The 16,980-nt window shown below is 41.1% G+C and overlaps 1 protein-coding gene across 1 annotated transcript in view; it reads right to left on the bottom strand.

Annotated features, from left to right (window-relative positions):
* The window catches only part of sh3pxd2aa (SH3 and PX domains 2Aa), a 293,361-nt gene that overhangs the window by 275,739 nt on the left and 642 nt on the right, over nt 1-16,980 (bottom strand). The gene's annotated exons all lie outside the window — the stretch shown is intronic.

Here is a 16,980-nt window from a genome sequence, read left to right as displayed (position 1 = left end):
AGTTTGCAGGTGACACCAAAATTGGTGGCATAATGGACAGTAAAGATTACCTAAGATTACAAAAGGAGATCTTGATCAACTGGATCAAAGGGCTGAGGAGCAGCAAACAGAGTTGTATTTGGATAAGTGTGAGGCATTGCATTTTTGTCAAACAACAGGAGGACTTACACAATTAGTGGCAGGGCCCTCAGTAGTGTTGTAGAACAGAGACAGCTAGGGGTTCACATACATAATTCGTTGAAATTTTCATCACAGGTAGACAGACGGATGGCAAGACATTTAGTATGCTTGCCTTCATTGGTCAGACCTTTGGGTATCGGAGTTGGGACATCAAATTGGAGGTTGTACAGGAGTTGGAGAAGCCTCTTCTTCAGTACCATATACAGGTCTGGTCACTCTACTGTAGGAATGATTATTAAACTGGAGAGGGCTCAAAAATGTTGCCGGGAATGGAGGACTTGAGGCTTTCATTAGAGCATAGGAGGTTGAGGGGTGACCTTATGATTTTATAAAATCATGAGGGGCACAGTTAAAAAGTGTATGAAAAAGGTCTTTTCCCTAAGGTGGGAGAGTTGGAAATTAGGGCACTTCAATTTTTAGTGTGAGAGATATTCAAAAAAACAAGGGGCAATTTTTTTTAAAAAAGAAGAGGTTGTGTGTGGAATGAACTGGCAGAGAAAGTGTGGATGCAGATGCAGTTACAACATTTAAAAGAAATTTGGATAAGTTCACAAATAGAAAAGTTTGGGAGGGATTTAGGCCAAGAGCAGGCAGGCGGGACTAGTTTAGTTTGGGATCATAATCAACGTGGGCTGGTTACACTGAAGGGTCTGTTTCCCTGCTGGATGACCATGATTCTGTGCAATTAACAAGTTTGACTTATTCAGTCCATAGATTTAAATTCCACCAGCTGCCATGGCGAGATCTGATCCCACATCCCCAAAACATTAGTTTTAGTCTCTGAACTATGAGTCTAGTGACAGTGCATTATCATCTCCCATTTCTCAAATTTCCTTCTCAAAATATAAAAGCAGCTAGTGCCAGATAGTATTAAAAATTCTCAACAGCAGCAACTTGCATCCCTATGTATCCCATCCCTCCTGCCTAAGCATTAACGATAAATATAGCTGAAATTTACAAATTGTTTTGAGCAACATTTACATCAGAGGCTTCTTTGAGTGAACTTTGTTCGAGATCATATTTAAAAACAGAAACTGTCTTGGATTTATAAACTAGATTTAACAACCGCCGGATGTCTCAAAGTACTATGCAGCAAATTAAATACTTTTAAAGTGTAATCATTATTGTAAATGCAGGAAGGTAAAGGGGTCAGTCAAAGACTGAACAAGTTTTCACATTTACTTTCACATCTTCTCAGCATCTGTTGCCAGAACAAGATCAATAACTCATACCATGACATATGCAAATCCCATCAGCATAGGCTCAATGCTATATCTACTTAGACTCACCCACTTTCATCAGATGGATGATGACCACAAAGATTTCTGCAAGGTGAAGTGGCCATTCGGTAATAACCACTTAAGCATATACCTTCGCTATGGAGACACCTAAAAGCAAGATAATGGAAACTGACATTGACAACTGGGAGACAGTTGCTGAAGGCCACGTACTCTGAAGTTGACAACTTGTAAAGATCGCTTCAAGTTGCACGCAGAAACAGAATTCAATTACCAAGAAAACAAAGGGACCAGAGAAAAGAAAAGGTAGAGAATTGTGGGATAACAAGGTGCAGAGCTGATGAACACAGAATCATGTTCCTTTCCAGCCCAATATCTTCCTCTGTAGCAAATGTGACATGTCAGAGTGAGACTCAATTGACAATGTCTAATTGAGTTAACCATCATAACACAAACCATAATCTTACAAATGAAAGGCTGTTCAGACATAATTTACATTGAGATCGTTGTTGAGCGCAGAATGTTCTGCTGAGAGAAAAGACAACAAATTACTGCACACTAAATATTTAAAAACAACATACCACATTTAATGCTCCTTGTACACTTCCCACATGGGGATCAAGTTCATTTAAAAAGCAGGCTTTTTTTTTGAACAGCAGTGAAACCTAAGGTGTTGACGTTTGTAGAGACTTGAGTGCTTTCTTATGAGGAGCACAAAGATAACATGTGGATACAATGGAATGTTTCCATCAAATAAAGTGCACCTACAGGATAAAAACTCTTAAAATTCAATCCGATCCCATAATCATGAACAAAATGACTGACTTTTTGTTGCAAAGAAACCCTTATGTAATGCAATCTGCAACAGCTATCTATCTTGGAAAATCAAATTATTCAAAATAAATAACATAATAGGTGAGAATAAACAGCTCAGTTGTAATTAGATTCAAGGTTGATGTTGCTTCAGAATTTTACATAAAGCTGGACTTTAACATCTAATAACATCTGCTGAATTGTCTCCACAAGATAATAAATTAATCGCCATTCCCCTGATCTGTTATTAATTCCCCAGTTGCATTCTATTAAAGCTTAGTGTAAATTTCTTGACAATTAGCTTCCATAATCAATTTTCTCCCTCTACTAGCTTTTTATCAACTTTTGTTGACTCTGGCTGGTGTTTAAGACACTCCATCCTGATTTTAAGCAGCATTGCAAGACTACTTAAAAACAAAATCAAATACCATCCTCAACTTAAGTGAGCCATGGATGGATCTTTCTTGCAGAGCTTTCCTTTTCAATAATATGTATTTTGGTTGAACATTAGAAGTCGTTCTTTAAAAACGTTTTCCATTGATCATTTACTGCCAAATTAACCTTAGCTGGTTCACACCCCCAAACTCCACCCCCCACTTTAACTGGCTTTGCTTAAAATTTAAGATTCCAGTTTGTAAAAACTGTGTCACTTTCAAAATTAACAGAATTTATTCATGTGACTCGGCCAATGTTGTCTATTTCATACGCTGCAGGCAAGGATATCACGAGGCATGGTATGTTGGTGAAACGATGCAGGCGCTATGACAACAGATGAATGGACACTGCACAACGTTGCCAGATAGGATGTTCTCTCCCAGTGGAGGTGCACTACAGCGCTCAAGGACACTTAGCCTCATATCTTCAGGTAAATGTTCTCCAAGGCGGACTTTGGGATACACAGGCACACAAGCAGAGGCTGATAGCCAGGTTCGGTATCCATGAGGATGGCCTCAACCAGGATCTTAGATTCAGATCACACTACAGGCAGCCTCAACACACCACAAAAATCTACAGGGTGAATTTGCAATTGCAGATACATTCTGTTTTGCTCAAAAAGCACACAGTTTGCGGACAGTCAATGCAACATTTTATAAATTCCTGCTTTGGAAATAAAACCAGACTGACTCCAAGTTGATACACAGTCAGATTCCAAACAAGGCCTCACACCCAAAATGCATTTTCTGACCTGGGATATCACCTCTGCCATACTGAGCAAAGTGATAAAACCTTTGTTATCTCTGGGCAGTGACTTGGAAAAAAAAAATTCTGGAATTTACATATTAATTCTTTCCAACTGTTTGAAGATTTAGCAGCCATTTTTGTTTATTCAACACATTCGCATCAGTTCTATGACCCTTTGATCTTTTGCTTACAAAAGCTGTGTCTAATGCCACCTCTCTCACTGACACCTGAAGGAATGAGACTCTGAAAGCTTGTGTCTTCAAATAAAACTGTTGGGACTATAAAACTTGGTGTTGTGTGATTTTGGACCCTGTCCACCATAGTCCAACACCATCACCTCCACATCATGGCTGCTTAGCAACAACTTGCTTGTTGACATCCACTTTGTATCCCACCAGGATCACCCAGCTCCGAACTTCATTACAGCCCTGATTCAAGCATGGACAAAAAGCTGAATTCCAGACGCAAGGGAAGGCTAAAAGGTCTTCGCATCAAGGAGCCCTAGGTAAACTTGAGTCAATGGGAACAAGTGGGAAAACACTCCATTGGTTGAAGTCATGCCCAACACAAATGAAGGGAGATGGTTGTGGTTGTTGGAGGCCAGTCAATTCAGCTCCAGGACATCTCTGCAGCAGTTCATTAGAATAACCCAACCGTCTACCGCTGCTTATTCAATGACTTTCCCTCCATCACAGATCAGAAATGGAAATGTTCAATGATTGCAAAATGTTCAGCACCATTTGCAACTTCTCATACTGGACCAGTCCATGTTCAAATGCAACAAAACCTGCACAATATCCAAGCCAGAGTTGAAAAGGTGGCACGTACATAGAGTCCACAGAAATGCCAGACAATGACCATCTCCAGTAAAGGATAATCTCAGCACTGCCCCATGACATTCAATAGCATTACTATCACTAACTCCCCTACTGACAACATTCTGATGTTACCATTGACTAGGAACTCACTGAACTAGCCATACAAATACAGTGGCTACAAGAGCAGGTGATATGCTAAGAACACCACAGCGAGTAAGTCACCGCATGACAACCCAAAGTCTTGTCCACTATCTAAAACTCAGAAGGCAGAAGTGTGATGAGTAGCCCCACTTACCTGGATTAGAGCAACTCCAACAACATTCAAGATGCTTGACACCATTCAGAGCCAAAATTGCCTCCTTCATTATCACTACATGCGCAAACATCCACTTCCTCCAGCAACAATGCTCTGTAGCTGCAGTGTATACACTGCATGTTGCAGAATCAAGATCCTGGAATTCCCTCCCTAACAGCATCGTGGGTCTAACCACTGCATACGGTCTAAAAAAAAAGAGGTTCAAGGCAGCACTCACCAACACCTTCCCAAAAGCCACTAGGGTCTGCCAGTAACAGCCACACCCCATAATTGAATTAAAAAACGAGTAAGTTAACCATGCTTGAATACATAAAGAGGATAGCCAGATTTCTAGTCTGTTCCATAGCTTACTGATAGAAGAAACTAATGAAAATGGTCACAAATTGGAGCTTTCTAAAGGGTGGAAATTTATTTTCTTTCAGATACCAATGAATATTAAACAAAAGACAGGTAAGTGGATCAAATTAAGCAGGCTTCTCCAGTTTCTAGTGCCAGAATTATGCAGAGTGGTGCATCGCACCATTCAGCCTAATGTCTTATTGCAAGGACTTTAATCTAGGTTGCAAATAATGAAAATAGTGTTCTGCTGAAAGGTATGTTCAGATAATCCTTGACTGCTAGACTCTGGTCAAAAGATGCATTTGTTCTGTATTTTATACACAAGTATCTAAAGATGAAGTAGGACCTCTCTGGTGCTCTGCTTATGTCCCTACCTCTGAGCCAGAAGGCCTGGGTTTAAATCCACCTGCGCCAGAGATAGATCATAACATCATTGCATGGGTTGATTTTAAAAAAATAATGGTGAGAGGCACTTTAAAGTTCAAGAAAGAACATGTGTTTACACAGCACATTTCGTATTTCACACAAAATGGATTTAAGCGTGACAAAGCATAAGAAATGTTATTTATCCAATAGATCAAGTTTTGGAATACAGCAGAAAGAAGTATTAGATACTGTCCCAGATTTTGCAGCATCTGATTGCTATTACAAGGAACATTCACTCTGGCAGAGGTTCCGTACAAACTCACATGCAGTGAGTAGATTCAGAATTTGGCACATTTACATTGCAGCTGAACAGGCTATTTGTTTTGCTACAAAGCCAATAGTCTAACATGTACAGAAATGCTTACCTCATGAAGGGCAATGAACTGTACATTACTGTAAATCATGGTTTTGGAGTTTCCAGGGAACTTATTGAGGTTAAGTTGTCAAAGCAAGGCCACAGATCGCGTTCAGGAAATGATCTGATTTGCACAGTGAACCTTTAAACATCATTTTCAGAACACAGTCTGTTTAAAGACTACATTCAGTGTTCAAAATTTTCCAATTTTCAAAGCTACCAAATATGCAGATTATTGGAAACAAAAAAAAAATCAAACTGACAACTGATTTTTAAATAAATGCCTTTGAGTCCAGTTTACATATGCTTTGAGCTGGCTGGTTGCATATTTGAAATCTCAGGCCCTTCAAGTTCCATTAAGAAAAGGGCAGCAGACAGCTGGCAGGCAGTTCTAGCTCAATGTAGAAGATCCTACAGAATAATACCTTCAAGTTAAAATAAATAAAAATTACAATAAAGGCAGTTTATTCCAGTGTAATGTTTGCAGTGCAAGTTACATTCAAGAATTAAACAATGTTCCAAAAAAATTAGGTTAAAAATACGCACGTTTGTAACAATCACGTAAATGCAGCAGGCAACACAGAGAAGTGGCGCATTAAAGACAGCGTCATATTGAAATAAAATTGAAAACCAATGCACCACTCTTGCACAAGTTTCAACCAGTCATTTGGTAGTATATAACTTGAAGAATGCTGAAAAACAGAGAGAGAGAGAGAGAGAGAGAGAGAGAGAGACATTGAGCTGAAGTTTTTCAGCTCAGACTCATCAGGATAAGTGCAAAAATTCCAAGTTTAAAAATAATCATAAATTTATACAATAGGTGAAAAATGATGCTGAATAATCAGCAAGTCATCTCAAATTGGCCTAGACATTGCCACAGGGAAAGTAACAGAGAGTTAAAGACACCAAGATGCCAGGGAATTCGCAAAAGACACTTGGCTGGAAATTTTGCTTGGTAAAATGCAAATAAATATATACCACTTACAACGCATGTAAATTTGGCTTTGGAAGGTCGGATCAAGGAAGACGCTAAAGCTTTCTATAGGTATGTCAGGAACAAAAGAATGACTACAGTAAGATTAGGGCCAGTCAAGGACAGTAATGGCAAGTTGTGTGTGGAGTCCGAAGAGATAGGAGAGGCGCTAAATGATTATTTTTGGACAGTATTCACACAGGAAACAGACAATGTTGTCGAGGAGAATACTGAGATACAGGCTATTAGACTAGATGAGATTGAGGTTCACAAGGAGGTGGTGTTAGCAATTCTGGAAAGTGTGAAAATAAATAAGTCCCCTGGGCCAGATGGAATGTATCCTAGGATTCTCTGGGAAGCTAGGGAGGAGATAGCAGACCCTTTGGCTTTGTTCTTTATGTCATCATTATGTTCAGGGATAGTGCCAGAAGACCAGAGGATAGCAAATGTTGTCCTCTTGACCAAAAAGGGAGGAGGGACAATCCTGGTAATTATAGACCAGTGAGCCTTCCTTCGGTCGTGGGTAAAGTGTTGGAAAGGATTATAAGAGATAGGATTTATAATCATCTAGAAAGGAATAATTTGATTAGGGATAGTCAACACAGTGTTGTGAAGGGCAGGTCGTACCTCACAAACCTTATTAAGTTCTTTGAGAAGGTGACCAAACAGGTGGATGAGGGTAAAGCAGTTGATGTGGTATATATGGATTTCAGTAAAGCATTGGATAAGGTTCCCCTACAGTAGGCATGGGATTGAGGGTGATTTAGCGGTTTGGATCAAAAATTGGCTAGTTGGAAGAAGACAGAGGGTGGTGGTTGATTGGAAATGTTCATCCTGGAGTTCAGTTACTAGTGGTGTACCGCAAGGATCTGTTTTGGGGCCACTGCTATTTATCATTTTTATAAATGACCTGAATGAGGGCATAGAAGGTAAATTTGGGTTAGTAAATTTGCATGTGACACTAAAGTCGGTGGAGTTGTGGATAGTGCAGAAGGATGTTGCAGGTTACAGAGGGACATGGAAAAGCTGCAGAGCTGGGCTGAGAGGTGGAAAATGGAGATTAATGTTGAAAACTGTGAGGTGATTCACTTTGGAAGGAGTAACAGGAATACAGAGTACTGGGCTAATGGTAAGATTCTTGGTAGTGTGGATGAGCAGAGAGATCTCGGCGTACATGTACATGGATCCCTGAAAGTTGTCACCCAGGTTGACAGGGCTGTTAAGAAGGCATACAGTGTGTTAGGTTTTATTGGTAGTGGGATTGAGTTTCAGCCATGAGGTCATGTTGCAGCTGTACAAAACTCTGCTGCGGCCGCACTTAGAGTATTGTGTACAGTTCTGGTCACCGCATTATAGGAAGGATGTGGAAACATTGGAAAGGGTGCAGAGGAGATTTACCAGGATGTGGCCTGGTATGGAGGGAAGGTCTTATGAGGAAAGGCTGAGGGACTTGAGGCTGTTTTCATTAGACAGAATAAGGTTAAGAGGTGACTTTTTAAAATTAGAGACATACAAGATGATCAGACGATTAGCTAGGGACGTCAGTGAGAGCCTTTTTCCTCAGATGGTGATGGCTAGCATGAGGTGACATAGCTTTAAATTGAGGGGTGATGGATATAGGACAGAAGTCAGAGGTAGGTTCTTTACTCAGAGTAGTAAGGGTGTGGGATGCCCTGCCTGCAACAATAGTAGACTCGCCAAGATTAAGGGCATTTAAATGGTCATTGGATAAACATATGCATGGTAATGGAATAGTGTAGGTTAGATGGGCTTCAGGTTGGTTTCACAGGTCGGGGCAACATCGAGGGCCGAAGAACCTGTCCTGTGCTGTAGTGCTCTATGTTCTATGTTCTATGTGTCATGTTACATGTTCAACTGATTACTATTTATACTAATAACTAATTTAGGCTAATCTACTTAGTTGTTCAGCAAGTTTTCCATAACTATAGAACCATATCTCCAATAGATGTTTTGCTATTTTGCAAACTAAGTACGTACAGTATGCATTCTGTAAAATACAATACATCCAATCAGCCAAGCATCAGGACGTACATAATACATACTCAACATTACACTGGCACAAATTCATGTACAAATGTTGCTCAATTGTGGTGGTTGGCAATTGCATTTTTGTGTGAAGACAGCATCCTATGAATGGAAGATCCCTCTTAAGTAGCCCTTCCTTGGGGACCATTGTTGGCTTACTGGAGAGTTGTGGACCCTGAGGTGGCTTACTAGCTTAATAGAGGATAAGCACACCCTGTGCTGGGGAGGTGGTGTTTGATGATGCAGATGGGAATAATGTTCAGGTTTCCTCCTGCTTCTTCAGTGTTTGGGCCTGACTTCAGCCTAGGACAGTCAAAATCAGTAGTGTCTTCACAGATGCTTCTTCACCAGTTTGGGCGATCTTGGGCAAAAGATCCACAAGTTGGCAGGGATGCTGTAATTGTAAATTTTACTGGGGAGTTTTCAGGATGTCCTTAAATCATCTCCTCTGCCGTCATGGTAATCACTTACAAAGATGATGTTCAGATTAGACAGCTTGCTTAAAGAGTCTTGTGTCAAGTTGATGATGCTGTCCAATGCAGCTAAATGACCACAACAAAAGCCTCAGTGCTGGAGTTGCTAACCTGAAAGGGTATTGATAATGGAGTGCCTATCCCACCATTGGATTTGCAAGATTTTGCAAAAGCATCATGGATGATATTTCTCTAGGGATTTGAGATGTCTGCTATACAGTGACTGTCTCCTGAATATACAGGACGGCAAGCAACATTGCTTGCTGTCAGGCTTGAAGTATTTGTCCCCCATCACCTGTGGCGGGGCCTAAACATCATAAGATACAGAATGAAGCAAAGCAAGATAGCAGACAAAGAAACAACCCTCCCTGATACGCTCAATGCTTTATGCACTCAGTGAGCTGAATGCCAGCATGCAGTGTCACCTGCCCCTCCAGCCTTGGATGCACCTGTTCCCTCAGTCACCCTCGCAGATGTCAGAGTGGTTTTCCTGGGAGTCAACCCAGGGAATGCGAAGGGCCCAGACGAAGGCCCCGACTGTGCACTTTGATCTTGTGTGGACCAGCTGGCAGAGGTAATCACTGACATCTTCAATTTCTTCCTCCTACTAGCCAAAGTCCCTACCTGCTACGAGACACCCATAAATCATCCTAGTCCCTAAGAAAGTACATGCAACAGACCTTAATGACTACTGCCCAGCGACTCTAACCTCAATAGTCACGAATGCTTTGAGAGGGCGGTTATGGCCATATTAACTCCAGTCTCCCAGGCTACTGATGTATACACTCATTCCTGGAACCCCCAAGTCAGACTCCTGTTCATCGACTACAGCTCTGCCTTCAACACCATTATCCCCTCTGGATTGACCTCAAAACAGAGCTCGGTTCCGCCTCTGCCCTCTGCAACGGTATCCTTAGTTTCCTAACCTACTGACTGCTGTCAGGATAGACAACTGCGCCACCTCCTCGATAACACTCAACACCAGAGCCCACCCAAGGATATATTCTCAGCCCCTTGCTGTACTCCCGATACATCCACAATTGTGTGGCGAAGTTCGCTGATGACACCATTGTGGTAACACATATCAACTGAGTCAGAATACAGAAAGAAGATGGAGCGTTTGAAATGTGGTGCAATGATAACAACCACACTCAAATTCGGCAAAACTAAAGAACTGATCATTGATTTCAGAAAAAAAAGGAAGAACATGTTACCATCTACATCAATGGAGCAGAGGTTGAGAGGATCGAGAGTATCAAGTTTCCAGGAGTGACGATAATTGACAATCTGTCCTGGACTTCCCACGTAGATGCGACAGTCAAGAAGGCACAACAACACCTTTTCTTCCTCAGGTAGCTCAGGAAATTTGGCACCTTCTCACCAACCTTTACTGATGCACCATAGAAAGCATATTATCCAGTGCATAACAATCTGGCACAGCAACTACTCTACCAAGAAAACAACAGAAGGTTGTACACACAGCCCAGACCATCATGGAAGCCAACTTCCCATCTATGGATTCCATTTACATCTCTCATTGCCACAGAAAGGCTGCCAACAAAGACCTTTTCTACCCCAGTAATGCTCTCCTACAGCCTGTTCCATCACGCAGAAGATACAGAAGCCTGAACAAGTGTACCAGCAGGTTCAAGAACAGCTTCTTCCCTGTCATTATTAACAACCTGAATGGAATCCCTAACTTCAAATAATGTTGACAATAAAATGTGAGGCTGGATGAACACAGCAGGCCCAGCAGCATCTCAGGAGCACAAATCTTGTTAATGTTATTCTTGCCTTGCACACATCCTCTGCCATGTAACCTGTATGCCTCACTCTGTCCGAGTTATTTTTCACCCTAAGATCTGTTTGTCCTTGCTTATTATGATCTGCCTGTAATGTTTGCAAACAAAGCTTTCACTCTACTTAGGCACACGTGACAATAATCAAATCAAATAATATTGCTCAAATGGCAGAGATTTTGATGCAACACTGGAAGAAATGCTGAAGGCATTGGCCATGTGCAACCCTTCAGAGAGGAGGTTCGTAAGGAATGAGAATGCTCCATGTTGTCCAGTAGCATGCTGTAGATCTTGAAAATCTCAGAGTGGAAAAAGGAAATCACTTGCAAAGTCACTGCACAACAGCAGTCTGAAACATCAGAATAAAAAAATAGGAGCAGTGGTAGGACATTCAGTCCCTCAAAGCATGTCCCACTATTAAATACAATAATAGCTGATCTGTTCCATCAGAAACACTTTCATGTCAGCTTCTCCTAACCCTCAATTGCCCAATATTTTTATAAAACCTACCACCCTCCTCCTCAAATACTTTCAGTGATTTTGACCACTCAACTCTCTGGGGTAGAGAACATAGAACAGTACAGCACAGTACACGCCCTTCTTTTAGCCTCAACTTAAGGTCTATCTGACCGTCATCCCTACCCTATACTATCATTCAAATGCCTATCTAATAGCAGCTTAAATGACCCTAACAAAGGCCGACTCCATTACCCTTTCCGGCAATGCATTCTACGCTCCTACAACTCTGAGTAAAGAACCTACCTCTGACGTCTCCCCGATATCTACCTCCACTCACTTTAACGCTATGCCCCTTTGTAATAGCTACCTCCACCCCAGGAAAGTGTCTCTGGCTGCCCACCCCATCTATACCTCTGATCATTTCGTACACCTCTATCAAGTCACCTCTCAACCTTCATTGTTCTAAAGAGAAAAAAGCCCTAGTTCCCTCAACCTTTCCTTGTAAGACCTTCCCGCTCCATTCCAGGCAACATCCTGGTAAATCTCCTCTGCACTTTTTCCAACGCTTCCACACCTTTCCTGTAACCAGGTGATCTGAACTGCACACAATACTCCAGATGTGGCCGAACCAGGTTTTTGTATAGCTGGAGCATAACTTCACGGACGGCTCTTGAACTCAGTCCCTCTATTAATGAAAGCTAACACACCATATGCCTTCTTAACAACTCTATCCATCTGGGTTAACAAAGTGTAGAGCTGGATGAACACAGCAGGCCAAGCAGCATCTTAGGAGCAGAAAAGCTGACATCTCGGGCCTAGACACCCTAAGATGCTGCTTGGCCTGCCGTATTCATCCAGCTTTACACTTTGTTATCTCAGATTCTCCAGCATCTGCAGCTCATATTATCTCTATGACACCATATTATCTCCACCCCTCCCCCCAACTTGAGAGCTTTCAGGGAACCGTGGGCATGAACCCCCAAGATCCCTCTGCTCCTCCACACTGCCAAGAATCTTTCCGTTAACCCTGTATTCTGCTTTCAAGTTTGTCCTTCCAAAATGAATCACCTCACACTTTTCAGGGTTAAATTCCATCTGCCACCTCAGCCCAGCTCTGCATTCTATCAATGTCCTTTTGTAAAGTGGACCAGCCCTCCACACTATCCACAACTCGACCTACCATCGAATCGTCCGCGAGCTTACGAATCCACCTTACCACTCCTACAAAATCATTTACAAAAATCATAAATAATAGAGAACCCAGAACAGATTCCTGGGGTACATCACTCGTAACTGAGCACCATGTTGAATATTTTGCATCCACCAACACCCTTTGGATTTGGATTCAGAATTAGCTGACCCTTAGAAGACAATCTGCCACATTTCCCCCCATCCCGTGCCTCCTTACTTTCTGCACGAGCCTACCACGGGGAGCCTTAGCAAACGCCTTACTTAAATCCACGTATCCCACATCCACTGCTCTACCTTCATCCACATGTTTGGTCACCTCTTCAAAGAATTCAATAAGGTTTGTGAGGCATTACCTACCCCTTACAAATCTACGCTGACTATCACGAATCAAACTGTGCCTATCCAAGTGATCATGGATCCTATCTTTCAATTATTTCCAAACATTTGCCTACCACTGAAGTAAGACTAACTTTTTGAACAAGGGAATGACATTTGCACTCTCCAGTCTTCCGGTATTATAGCCATGGACAGAGAGAATGAAATGATCAATGTCGAAGGCCCTGCAATCTCTTCCCTTGCTTCCTATAGAATCCTTGGATAAACCTCATCAGGCCCAGGGGACTTATCTAGTTCAAATTCCTCAAAAGTTTGTTAAAATGAGTTATTAGAAGTTTAATTTGAACCATTCTTGGGATGGAGCACTTATCGAACACAGACAGGTTGAACATGATGTGTCTGTATCCACTGGAATAAAGAACAGGGAGAAATTTTATTAAAACATGAAATCCTGAGAAGAATTATCCAGGTGACTACTGGGAGAACATTTCTTCTCCTGAGCGGGGGGGGGCGGGCAGACTAGTTCAAGGCATTTATACGAAGAGGTTGTCTTTTAAAATGGAGATGAGATTATTTTTAAAAAGACTTGTTTGTTACTTTGTGGAATGGTGTTTCCCAGAAAGCAGTGGAAATTGAGTCATTGAATCTATTCATGATCAAGTTCAATAGGTGACAGCTAAGAGCTTTTTTTTAAGACAAACAGGGAGAAGAAACAGTAAAAGTGGAGTTGAAACTGCAATCAAGTCAGGTGACGACCTTACAAATGGCACAGAAAGCTCAAAGAACCAGATGGGACACATGAACAGGAATAGACTAGGCTCCTGAGTAAAAAAGCAGAAATCTGTACTCCCTGTGGGGAACCAATTATAGTCCTTCTTTGATTCTTGAAAAATGTTCACAATTACACTTTCCAACCATCCAGCCAATTTTGCATTCATACTGCTACTTGCCCTTTGTGCCACAAGCTCTGCTTTTGCTGACATGCAATTTATGAAAAGCCTTTTGGAAGTCCATGTACTCAAAATCAACATGGCACGCATTTCACCTTTTTGTTATTTCAGGACAGCATTTTTAAAACAAACCGGTTATGTACTATTCCCTCTTAGCACATCCATGCCGATTTCAGCGAATTGTCCACAGCCTGCAAACTGTTAATTTTGCTCCACATTATAATCTGGGACCAAGCTGACTGACCTGTAATTAGTAGGCATTACATCCATTTTGAACAACTGCAATTCTTCCAATCCTATGACACCACCCATGTATCTAAAAAGTGTTGAGGTATTATGGCCCATTGCAATTTTCTCAACCTCTATCTTACTTCTCAATGTCCCAGAATGCATGTCCTTTTATTGCGGTGCTGGTATGATGACCAGTATGGCACACCTTCCAACAACTGATGAACTGCAGCAAACAGCACATCCCACTTCATTGATTATTTTCAGCAGCCCGTGTTTTACAGCAGTCAAACCAGCCTTGCAAAACTCAGGACATAGTGTTCAATAGTCCATGTTATTCTGTTGTTAAATAAAAAATACTTCACAATCCAAACTGTGCTAAGAATTATAATGGTAACAAATCTAAGATCATCAGTACTGTTAGCATGCTAGAAATTGTATTTATTCACACATATGGGTCCATTATTTCTGGGAAAAATTAACTTCCATGTAGTGCACCATTTGTACGATGAAGAAAGAGCTGTAGAAAGTCAACCTCAGCTGCATCTCCACGGTAATGCCCTGACAAATCAAAGTTGCATTGCTTGGTGCCATGTAATCAATTAACTGTCACTGCTGCATCTCCATACAAACCATTAGTGCCCTCTCCTCATGCTTTATATATTGCTCAGTTTTCTAAAATAAAGGATTTTAGTACAGCTTTTGGTAAGGTGCCACTAGGTAGACTAATTAGTAAAGTTAGGTCACACGGAATTCACGGTCAGCTTTCCAATTGGATAAAAATTAACTTTACGGTAGGAGACAGACAGTGGTGATGGAAGGTTGTTTTTCAACTGGAGGCTTGTAACCAGTGTTTCACAGGGATCAGTACTCAGTCCACTTTTGTCAATAATATAAATGATTTGGACGAGAATATAGGAGACACGGTTAATAAATAAGTTTGCAGATGGCACCAAATTGGTGGTATAACAATTATAATTAGAGTCATACACCACAGAAACAGACCCTTCAGTGCAACTTGTGTGCGTCAAACGGACATCCCAAACTGACCTAGTCCCACGTGCTGGCATTTGGCCCACACACCTCTAAGCCCTTTATTTATATACCCTTTAAATGTACCCACCTCCACCACTTCCTTTGGCAGCTCATGAGTGGACAGTGAAGAGACTTACCTAAAATTACAAACAGATCATGATCAATTGAGCCAATGGGCTGAGGAATAGCAGACGGAGTTTAATTTAGATAAATGCAAGGTAATGCTTTTAGTAGAAAAAAAATAAGGGCAGGACCCTGGATACTATTGTCAAACGGAGGGACCTATGGGTTCAGGTACATAATTCTTCCAAATTTACACCACAGATAGACAGGCTTGTTAAGAAGGCAAGAAAACGCTTACCTTCATTGCTCAGACTGATCAGCACAGGAGTTGGGACATCATGTTAAAGTTTTACAGAAGGTTGGCAAGATCTTTTCCAGAGTACTGCGTGTAGTTCTGGTCACCATGTTATAAAAAGAATATGGTTAAACTGCAGACAGTTCAGAAAAGATCTACCAGAAAGTTGCTGTGAATGAAGGGTTGGGAGTTATAAAAACAGACTGGATAAGTTGGGACTTTTTCCATTGGAGTGTAGGAGATTGAGGTGTGTCCTTATAGATGCTTATAAAATCATAAAAGGCATAGTTAAGGTGAATAATAAAAAAGGTATTTTCCCTATGGTGAGAGGGTTCAAACCAGGAGGCATAATTTTAAGGTGACAGAAGAAAGATTTAGCAAGGACACATAGATCAATGTTTTACAACACAAAGTGTGGTTGGTGCATGAAATAAGCTGCCAGAGGAACTGGTGGATGCAGATACAATTGCGATGTTTAAAAGAAGCTTGGATAAGTACATGAATAGGAAAGGTTTAGAGGGAAATGGGCCAAACACAAGCAGGTGAGAATAGTTTAGTTTGAGAACATGGTCAGACTAGTTGGATCGAAGAGTCATACAGCATGGAAACAGGCTCCAAGGCTCTAAAGAAAAAGTGTGGACATTGAAAATTTGAAATAAATGCTGGAGAAGCTTAGCTTGTCTGGCAGGGTCTGTCGAGAGAGAAATGGAGAAAGTTTTGTGAAAATAAGTCTTGGGATTCAAAAAAGTAACTGTGTCTCACTCTACAGATGCTGCCATATCTAATGAGTTTCTTCAGAATTTTCAGTTTTTAAGCACTTTTCTCAAACATTTTCTTGCAGCTTAGTCCTAATGAGCACAAGGCAAAACACTTCAACTTCACATCTCTTTTTAGCAATGTTACAGGAAACCTAACTGAGAACTATTTAATTAATAATTACTACTAATTCAATACTCTCTATCCCTCTCAATTCTCCATGCACCTTGGTTTCTAAAGTTTAAATTCTTCCTAGCAGCAGCAAAATATTAAGTAGATGAACAGTTTAAGTATTCAAACAAATTGCTCCTCTCAAATCAAGAATTGTTGATATCAACTATCACAAATCCTGTCATGGCCATAACACCCAAGGAGCCTTACTAGGAGGTATTCAAAACCATGAGAGATTTGGATATAGTAAATGGGGAGAAATTGGTTCCACTGCTCGAGAGACACATTTAATGAAGCATGCAAAGTTACAGGAGGCAGTTTGGGGAAAAGGCACTAAAGAACTGCCAATTTGACAGGGTAGTGCCAACAAACAATGCAAATAGTACCCCAAACCCCTGCAATGGTCCAATTCTTGATTCCATACCACTGACTGTATGACATGAAAAGATCAATTCCAAGCAATCTATGTGACATGTTTCCACTGGGACAAATACGCAACTGTAACACGAAAACATTATCAAAGTTTTGACAGAATTCC

This window comes from Stegostoma tigrinum, chromosome 20, assembly GCF_030684315.1.
Source record: "Stegostoma tigrinum isolate sSteTig4 chromosome 20, sSteTig4.hap1, whole genome shotgun sequence".
NCBI classification, from domain to species: Eukaryota; Metazoa; Chordata; class Chondrichthyes; order Orectolobiformes; family Stegostomatidae; genus Stegostoma; species Stegostoma tigrinum.
This window is presented reverse-complemented; position numbering and strand designations above follow the sequence as displayed.